This window comes from Myotis yumanensis, unplaced genomic scaffold (genome assembly GCF_028538775.1).
Source record: "Myotis yumanensis isolate MYYU_CA2020_CCGP unplaced genomic scaffold, mMyoYum1.0.hap1 SCAF_1, whole genome shotgun sequence".
NCBI classification, from domain to species: domain Eukaryota; kingdom Metazoa; phylum Chordata; class Mammalia; order Chiroptera; family Vespertilionidae; genus Myotis; species Myotis yumanensis.
The window spans coordinates 7667225-7676903 of record NW_027223752.1 but is presented as its reverse complement, the minus strand read 5'-3'; the positions used below and the strand labels follow the sequence as shown (position 1 = coordinate 7676903).

The window sequence follows — 9679 nt, the reverse complement described above, 5'->3', positions numbered from 1 at the left end:
GGCGAGGGGAGTCCAGCTGTAGGCCCTTGAATCTACAGCTGCACTTCGCTTCTGCGAGCCCAGGGCCCCCGGGGCGTGCAGGACAGGCTGTGACCGACTGTAAAAGAAGTTTATGGGGGATATTGGAAAGCGGCATAAATGCCGGGCGGACACTGAGGAAATGCTGTTCATTTCTGAACCGTGATGATGACATTGGTTATGTTTGTAAAGCGGAAGAGTTCTCTTTTTTAGAGATACATACTGAAAAGTCCTCAGAGATAACGATGTGGAATTGGCTTCAGGACAGTTGGTGAGGGGCGGGCGGGGGAAGGACAGTGGGAGGTCCGGATGGACCGAGAGGCCATAGCGACCACAGCTGGGTGACAGCAACGTGAAAGTGCCTCCGTCCGTGCTGTTTGACATGTCTCCTAATTAGAGGGTTTGAAAATCAACAAGTGAAAATAAGTGGAGGACACAAGGTCATTAGAGAGGGGCCCAGGGTCTCAGCTGAACCCCGGGCGGAAAACAGGGAGCTGAGTCACAGAGTGCAGAGGGGACGAGAGGGGGTCCAGGCCTGGGGGAGCAGACTGTGAGAACTGGGAGCTGGGGCTACAGGGCCAAACGCCCACTTGCTTCCCCCAGGCCCCTCCTCCCCACTGCAGACCTTCCTGTGGGCTTCCATCCACCTCCCCAGCGCCTCTCTCCATCCCAGGGCCTCCTGCATCCCCACGTCTCTCTGCCTCTCTTAGACCACCCCCCTCCCCCATGCTCTCCCTAGACCTTCCAGCCACCCTCCCACAGGGCCTCCAGCCCTGCCCTGGCCCCTGTTCCTTTTCTTTGGCTCTAACAGGGCCTGACAGCACCTCCCTCCCCCAGGGCAGAGCTGGCTACCTGGTTCTTCCTTCCCCGAGTTCTGCACAGCCTGGCTGGGGAGAAGTCAGCTGCAGAGCTTTCCGATGCTTTTTTGTTTTTGTGCTTTTTCATTTATTTTGCTTTTTGGGGAGGACAAGCGTCGGTGCTTTTGCCTTAAAATGTGTGCCCAGGGGCCCTGGCTGTCCTCAGCCCCTCTCTTCCCCATCTCTCAGCCCCCTTCCCTCTCTCCTACCAGTGGTGTCACTGCAAAATGACTCACACCAGACCCCGGGGTCCACTTCAGGCTCCCCCGGCCCCCGGGACCACCACACCCTCCACCTCTCCCTCTTTCTGGCCCTTCTGCCGCTGCTAGACCCTCTGCGCCCTCAGTTTCCTGGACGCCCCGCTCCAGCGTCCCTCACTTCCCACTTCGGGAAAGCGGCCCGGGACAGCTCCCCGGCCCTCTGGCAGCCTGCTGCATTGCAGCACAGCTCTGCGAGGGAGGGGCGCGCTGGCGCCACCCCAGGCAGGGCGGGCCACCCCTCCTGGGGCCCCCAGCCCGGGAAAGGTTGGCCCCATCACACTTCTGATGCAGTTTAAAGCGCCACCCCTAAAGTAAAACCGCCAGTCCCTACTGACCGCCTCCCCCTCCTCAATTTCCTGGCCGATAATGTGGCCCAGGCAGCCCCCTGGTGGCACTTGGGGGCGCCACAGACTCTCGGCTGGAGTCTGGAGAGTTCAGAACGTCTGCTTCCACTGCACCGTGAGTTGGCACAAATCTTAGCCGGCCCAAGCCTGCCTGATGCAGCAGCCTACCCGCCCCCACCTCCGTGCGCAGGCCCCCTCCCGCCCGCCCCGCCCGCTCGCCGCACTGAAACTGTTGAATATTGCTCTGGCAAGCAGACAGGTGTCTGGAGACCATAGCAGAGGTAGGGGGCTGGAGAGAGGGCGTGAGAGCAGGGGCTTCCTTGCCATGACGTAGTTTCCATCTCTCTTGCACAGGTAGGGAAACTGAGGTGCAGAGGCTCAGAGTGGCTGTCTGCGTCGGAGAAGGGGCTGGGGGACCTCCCCCCAGGAGTGGGTCTAGTGGGGGCACTTTCCTGTGGTGAGGGACTGCCTGCGTCAGCCATCCAGCCCTCATCCCCTCCAAAGCCAGCCCTCCCCAGGAAGCAGCTCTGTCCTCGCTCACTGTCCACACAAACAAGCCCCAGCCCTCCCCATCTCCATCTGCAATCTGCTTGGAGGTGGGAGGGAGGGCCCTCCCCACGTCAGGGTAATAACGCCATCCTTATAAGCCTCTGCCCATAGGTGCTACCACCTAATTTTGAATCTGCCCTTCAAACGGATTGGGCCACAGAGGAGCTGGGGATCTCAAGCACCGCTGGGAGGTGCTTATAACTAATCAATCCATCCCTGCCCACCCACGTCCCCCCAGCACTCAGCACAGCCTCGCTGAGCTGTTCAGCTGCAGGGTGTGGTGGGAGCCTCGGACAGACCTGGGTTCTATCCTGGCTTGGCCGCACACCAGCTGAGAGACGGTGAGTAGGGGACTTCGCTTTTCCCTGCCTCGGTTTCCTCATCAATCTAATGGGGATCCTGAAGCCGGTGCTCAGAGTTTCTGCCGGGGGAGAGTCCGACGCCGACAGCCCAGCTCAGAGCTTGGCCCCTACATCGGGCTCCATAAATCTCAACTGCCATCATCCCCTTGATCACTTGATTTACAGTGACTCACTCCCTGTTCTCTTTCCCCACCAGACTGAGCTTCGAGGACAGGAAGCAGCCAGCATCCAGCTCCGTGTCCAGCTTCCCAGTCTTTCCTACTCAGGTCTGGGCCCGGGGAAGGTAGGTGCACTCTGGTGGCTTGGGGGGAAAGGGCATGGATGGGAGCCTGGTTCCCACAGTCTGTGGATGCCTGGACATTCAGGCTTCTCTTCCTCAGACACCCCGTCTACCCTGGCCCTTCTAGGAAGCCAGGCAGCCGCAAGGAAAGATGTGTCTTATGCCACAGCCCCCCGGGCCCCTTAGGCTGCACATACAATGCAAATTCTTGCTTTATTCAATACAGATGTGGGCTTACATGTCATTTTTACCATATACTGCATCTACTGTGAGCTCAGAGGCCTAGGGCCTCCTCTAGCTGCGTTTAACTGGCTTGGTGTACGCGGTTAAGCCGGCAGAGGGGTCCCTCTGCCATGGAGAGGGTCCCCTCTGCATCTGGTGCAAGTCTGGAGAAGGCCAGACCGGTTTCTCTCAGGTGACGCTCCTTCCATGTGTGCCTCCCTCCCTGGGTCCCCGTGTCTACTGCACTGGCCGTCAGGAAGTTTCTGATGTGAGCTAGGCTACTCTGATCTCCTTTAGTCTCACTTCAAGCCCGTGGCAGCCCCTCTCATATCCTTTTCAGAGGAAAAATGGAGGCTCAAAACGGTGAAGGGAATTGCTGCGGTCACAGATGGGGATTGGGAGTCAAGCCCGGTCTGCCTGAATCTGGCGGGAGGCCCCCAGCCCTGCAGCGGCTGCCTGCGGGTCCCGCAGCGCTCACCGCGCCGAGCGTCGGCGGCCGGACCAGGGCCGCCCGCCTGGCGGCTCTTGCGGAAAAGACAGGGTTTGCATAGAGAGCTTTCTCCCTGGCAACTAGCAAAGGGGCCATAAAAAGCTGAGAGGGCTCTGGAGCCGCTCAACAGGGAGATCCAGCAGCTGGACATGGGAGGGGAGACCCGCGCCCTCCCCTGGGCTCCCTGCAGAACAGCAGGGCAAAGGGCCCCGTCCCAGCTCCCAAACTGCAGGGGCAGAGGCGCGGGACAGGCGGGACAGGTGTAGACGGCTGTAATTGGGACCGGGACGGGGACCCCAGAGCTGACCCTTGATGGGGGGCTTGCTCCACCGCACGGGAAGGAGCGGACCCAGAGGGAGCTGGCTGCCTGCAGAGAGCGGAGGGCAGAGGGGGTGAGGGGGCTGCGCGAGCCACGGAGGCAGATGCAGAAAGCAGGGGAGGGCTCGGCAAAGCAAAGCCGCGCCGTGTGTGAGCCCTGAGCGGGCTGCTCCGGGAGAGAGGGAGCTCCCTGTTACTGGAGGCATCGAGCAGAGAGAGGCAGGCCGGTACTTGGCCGGAAGGCTGCAGCGCGGCTCCCTGCCCGGGCTGGCAGCCCGCACGTCTAGGCCTTAGAGCAGCTCCTACAGAGCTAAGTCCCGAGCGAGCGAGAGGGGCTGGCTGCAGAGGAGGCAGGCTGGGGTCAGAGCGAGGATGCACACTGTCCCCCGTACCTTGCCCTGAGCTGCATGGCAAAGGCACCGCTGGCTGGTGGAGCGCTTCTATCACAATGAGGCAGTGAGGGAGAGGAGCAGAGAAAGGGGGTGAGTGCTCGGGGCCAGTGGGGGGCGGTGAGGGGCTGTTCTGCAGCCAATTCCCCATCTCAAGGGCCAGGCTACCTGGAGAGGCCCAGGGCCCACCCTGGCTCCTAGGCTCTCAAAGGCTGCCCTGCGTCCTCTCAGGGGCAACAGGCTGGTGTAGAGGGTGGGGGGCAGCCTTCCAGAGGGGCAAGTAGTAGGAGGGGGGATCTGCTGAGTTGAGGGGCTGGCCGGTCATGGGAAAAGCAGGGCCCTTTCCTAAAGGCTGGGCCGCAGCCACCAATCCGGCCGCTGCTGGACCGTGACTTGGGTGCTCTGGGGACTCCTGAAAGCCCCTCACCCGGGGCTGGGGCCGAGGAGCCTGCATGTTGATGAATGAGGCCAACTCTGCAGTCTGAGGCTGGCTCTCCATGCCCATTCATGGGGACTCTGTTCCCAGGAACTCCGGGTGGATGGGGCCTTTATCAGGGGACCCCCGCTAGACGAGGCTCTGTTCTGCAGTTTCTAAAGGAGTTTTCTTGTCTTTGTTCCTACTGCAAGCACTCAGCGTGTGTGTGTGTGTGGGGGGGGGGGGGGGGGGGGGGCGGTAAAACAGGCTGGCTTAAGGGCGCTGCCTCGGTTCCTTGTCCCTGAAATGACCAAGCTGCCCCAGCTCACCCTTGGGGTCACAGATGCACCTGAAGGGGTAGAAAGATTTGAGGAGGTTGGAGGCACCAGGGACACAGGGACAGAGCCCCTTGTCACTGCCGCCTGAATTGTCCCGCTCCTGACAGCCCAGTCTGCCAGGGCACTGTCTGTCTGTCAGCCGCGGGGTCCCAACTGCTGCTCAGACCCACCGTGGGGAGGCAGCATCGTGTCGCAGGTGGAGAGCGCAGGCTGGCTCCCCGCAGACAGACAGACAGACTGCGGGCCACCCCCCTAGGTGCTGCTGGCGAGACCATTTGTCTCTCAGAGCCCCGTTCGGTTGTTTTGCATCGTTGCTGTTGTTTAAATCTATGAAAGTGACTGGTGTTGTGAACATGTTTGGCAAAGTGGTATTTACACGTGTGTTGCAGCCTCTGCGGCATTTCATGGCCGCTTCGGAAGAAGTCACGCACAGAAGAGACCGTGCAAAGGAAGGTTTCTGGTGGGGGGAGCCGGTGGCTCGGAAAAGGGCTCAGAATATGCTTGGTGTGGATGTGCAAAGTCACCCACCCGCGTCCCTCACCAGCCAGAGGCCTGGGGTCCTAAAACCCTCAACCCTATGATGGCAGGCTGGCTGGGGGGGGGGGGGGGGGGGGGGCTCCTGCTGAGGAGGGGGCTGTCCCAGGCCCAGGTCGCAATAGCTCCCTATACTGCAGGCACAGAGCCCCCCTCCCTCGCCAGGGCGTGAGGCTGGGGCTGCAGAGACAGGGGCAGCTGCATTTGCCGCAGAGAAACAGGCGGGGCGGTGGGGGCGCGGGGGGGGGAAGAGGGGAGGACATGTCTGACTGAGCCTCGCTTAGAGTAAACAAACCCAAAATTCAGAGAGAGGAGTCTTTGTGCTCGATGGCCGAGGAAGTTCACTTCTGTGAAAAAGGCAACATAAAAGTCATGCTCCCACCAAGGCAGGCTGCGCCCAGGCACAAAAACCTCCTTCAGGCTGGGCCCGGCCCAGGAGCGTTTTCTGTGAAATTTAGGAGAAGTCAGGCTGAGCCAGAAGTTCTTCCAGGAATTATGAACCTCTGGAGACTGTAACCACTGTTCCTTCCGAGCCGCCCCTGCCAAAGTCTATAAAATACGAGCCTGAAAAATCTGCCTGAAGAGCAGTCTGACATTTTATACAGATTTATAAAAAAAATAAAAAGGAACTATCACCAAACTTTTCAGGAGAACCCAGTTAGAGCCAGCAGGGCAGCCCCTCCCTGGCCCCCGGGTGCAGGGGAAAGGCCGTGTCTCCCCGGGGTAGGGGGTCTGCCCTGGGGCTGCGGGCTCTCCTCCCCACTCACATTGTCTCTGGGCCTTTTTGTCTCCTCCGAGGGGCTCTGAAAGGGGCTGCCTGTCTCGGGACGGGGTGCAGCGTTCAGGAGGGGACTGGACGGACAGGGCTGCTGCTTTTTGCTGGGGATGGCGTGCTGGCCACCGGGCCGGGTCAATCATTTGTGTTGTTTTCTCTTGGAGCCCGTGGGAGATGTTGATTAATGTTTTAAATATCAGGAAACTGAGGCACAGAACCTCTCAATGATTAAAAAAGACATGCAGCCCTACATCTGTTCAGTAGCTGGATTTGTGTTCAAGACGGCCTGCTTCTCAGGGTGTTTTCTACTCTCCCGACCCCAGGGAAACAAAAGGGACCAAAACCTTGATCATGCTGGTGCCCTTTGTTTCCCCCCCCAAGGGCGGGTAAATCCTCTACCCCAAGGGTGACGTGCACTTGGCATCCTAGCCCTCCACGCCAAAGCCTGTGTTCTTTCTAGAACATTCCACTGTCACTAAGGTACAAGCACCACTATCACCCGTGTCCTCTCCCCAGAGCTGCCACCAACACCCCAGCTGGTGGCCCTGTTGTCACATGCTAGGAGGTTTCTCATGTCCCGGGACCAGTCCCATTTCCCTCGGGGGAGGAGCAGGCCACAAAAGACGTAATCAACCATTTCCAGGCTGTAATTATGCCTCGGAAACCTGCCACCCGCGCTCACAACATGAGCTGCTACTACCCTCGAGCTGTGGAGCCCAGGTTCTGGGGCACTGCACACCTGTGGGTGCCAGGCAGGACCGGGCAGTGTGGGGCAGTAGGGGTGCCAAGCTGGGCAACCCCCAGGCGTGTGTGTGCAGTTCGACGGTATTCTGAGCACTCACCGTGCCGCAGAGCACACAGCTCCGACCTCCGGCACTGCCCAGCGGCCGGGAACAATATGAGGCGGTTTTCAGTGACGGGACGTCAGATTCAGGCAAGGCAGGGGCCGGCGGCTCTGGACAGGGACAAAGGAGAGGGGCTGATTAACATGTAGCCAGTTTCCTGAATCCTAGAAAAATGCAAAACACTCTCTGGGACCAGGAAGACCCATCAATGAGGCAATACAATTCGGGGGACCACGCTTTGCTGGACGTTTGAATACATTTGGTCTTGAAGACCGAGCAGAAAGGCACAGAGAGGGGCAGGTAGCTTGTGGGGTGCAGCAAGCCCAGGGGCAACGGGGCGAGAGAGAGGGCACGAGGCTGGGGAGCTTCCAGCCAGACCCTAAAGGGTCGTACGTGCCAGGCTCCGGCTCTTGGACCACGTCCCAGAAGCTCCGGGAAGTCAGATGGAGGATTTAAAGCAAAACAGTGATAAGGTCAAAATGGCATTTGAGAAAGACCACTCGGTGAAAATAAACTTTGCAAACTGTTTAGCCCAGCAGCCCCACCTCCGAGAACTAGCGGGGAAGGAACCGTGTTTACAGATTTCGCCGCAGCAGTGCTCCCTGCCGGGTCATTCACAACAAAACAAAACAACACAACACAAAACGGGACCCACGGAGGTTCTTCTGCGCGGGCTGCAGTGGAGCGGGATCACATTAATTAAAACCTTGGTTCGTGATCTGCCCTCATTTATCTACGCCAGGAACACTTGCATTTTATGTATTCATGTTTGTTTATTTTCTCATCTAATATAACAAGCACCCATGAACCTGTCGGCCACCCCAACGACGGGGACTTGGACCAAAGCTATTGTGTATGTGCACGCGTGCACGCGTGCACGCGAGCGCACACCTACACACAGACACACACACATATATGAACACACACACACACACACACACACACACCAATGCAAACACGGCTGGGATTTTCGACAGGAGAGTCCGATCAGCCGTGGTGCGTGCATCCCCCAGAATATTAAACAGCTCTTAAAAGGCATGAAAGAGCCAGCCCCATTGTCCCCTAATGGACCCTGGTGTTTTGTGCAGGCCTAGATTCATCATGATCTTTTGTTCATAAACACTTTCTCATCACTGGTCGGGGCATGTCCCTGTTTTATGCTAATGTATGCATTCATATATTCATCTGTAATAATGCCATAAACGCTTGGGAGCCCACTCCCCAAATCCAGACATTAGCAATTACTCACACCTGCCTCCACTCCCCGTCCCCACGGGCTGAGGACTGAGAGCTTTCGTGGCAGCGGGGAGGCGGTTAAATAAACTCCGGTGTGCACGGCTCCGGGGAGCCACCGTGTTGTTATAAGGAATGGCGTCGATCTTTATCATTTCCAAGCAGATTCCTGGGTGAAGAAAAACGAGCTGCGCAGAAAGGAAACGTACGGGATGATATAGTTAATGCAAAAAAAATAAAGAAAATCATGCACTTCAGAGTTCAATTTCTATCCATATGCAAATGCACAGAAAAATATCTGCGACCATAACCCTGAAACCCGTAACAGCAGCAGCGAATGGGTGGAGGTGGGGGAGCTAGGGTGGAGGGAGGGCTTGGAGCTGGCTTTTGCTTTTATCGGGAACGTTCATTTTCAGTTAGGAGTGTATTAATTATCAATGCGTTTCTCCCATAATTAAAATAACCAACATTTTTGTGAGTGGGTTATTTTAAAATACAAAAGGGAGGACATTTTGGCTGATGGAGCAGAAGTGGTCATGTATCCCCAAAACAAGTTCTGCAGACACAGGGGTTCATTTTATCCCTTTTTTAGTTTCCTGTGCTCTGAAGCTGGAGCCGGGGGCCTTTGAGTGGTGTGTCAGTGACTGGAGGCCAGCAGGTGTGCGCCTGCCGCAGGCTGTGCTTTCACCCCCGCCGGCCCCCAGGCCCCCCAGAGCTGCCCAGCGGGTGTCTGCAATGCACCCATTGGGGAGTACATTTTTAAGAGGCCCTGAAAGCTAATGCCCTGGCCCGTGTCCTCGGGATTAGCTAACTGGAACATGAATGTGACATGAGATCGGCCGGGGAGAAGGGGACATGGGCCTCTGGGGAGCAGCAACCACGCAGCTCACAAGCGTCAACAGCCGAGTGGCTTGCTGGCAAGGAGCCGGCCTTGCTGGGTCCCCCGACAGCTCGGTCCCCATGCAGAACCCACAGCTGCCATGTTTTCTCCCGTTCTAACCCAGAGGGGACGTGGCTGAAGGACACAGGTATTTCTAACGGCTGGGTTTCATGAGAATGGGGGCGACCTTGCAGGCCTTTGCCCGCTTCACGTCTGCGGTAGGACATGGCACCCCTCTCAGCTGTCTCAAGCATGGGGCTGCCATGCGCCACGATGAGCCCACTGTCATCTACAGATAAAGACAGACTGAGGCCCCGAGACCCCAAGGCCACCACACTAAGCCAGCTTTGAACCCAAATGAGTCTGAACCCTCCTGCATCTGCACATAGCAATTTCTGGGTTCATCGGGTAGAGTCCCTCCTCCTATACAGATGGGGGCCTTCTAGAATGTTCCTCCCCTCTGTCCGGCTCTGCTGCTTATTACATAGCGTTTTTTTTCTGGGAGAGGCCTGCCCGTCCAGTGTCTGAAATTGTTTCTTAGATACAAAATATATTTATAATAAATAAAAA

General features: G+C 57.7%; 1 non-coding gene across 1 annotated transcript; it reads right to left on the bottom strand.

Moving 5' to 3' along the window:
- Positions 1–8060: 8060 nt before the first annotated feature.
- LOC139001483 (small nucleolar RNA SNORD112) lies at positions 8061–8137 on the bottom strand. Its single transcript, XR_011470050.1, has one exon. It is a non-coding gene; the product is annotated as a small nucleolar RNA SNORD112 (small nucleolar RNA).
- Between the last annotated feature and the right edge of the window lie 1542 nt (positions 8138–9679).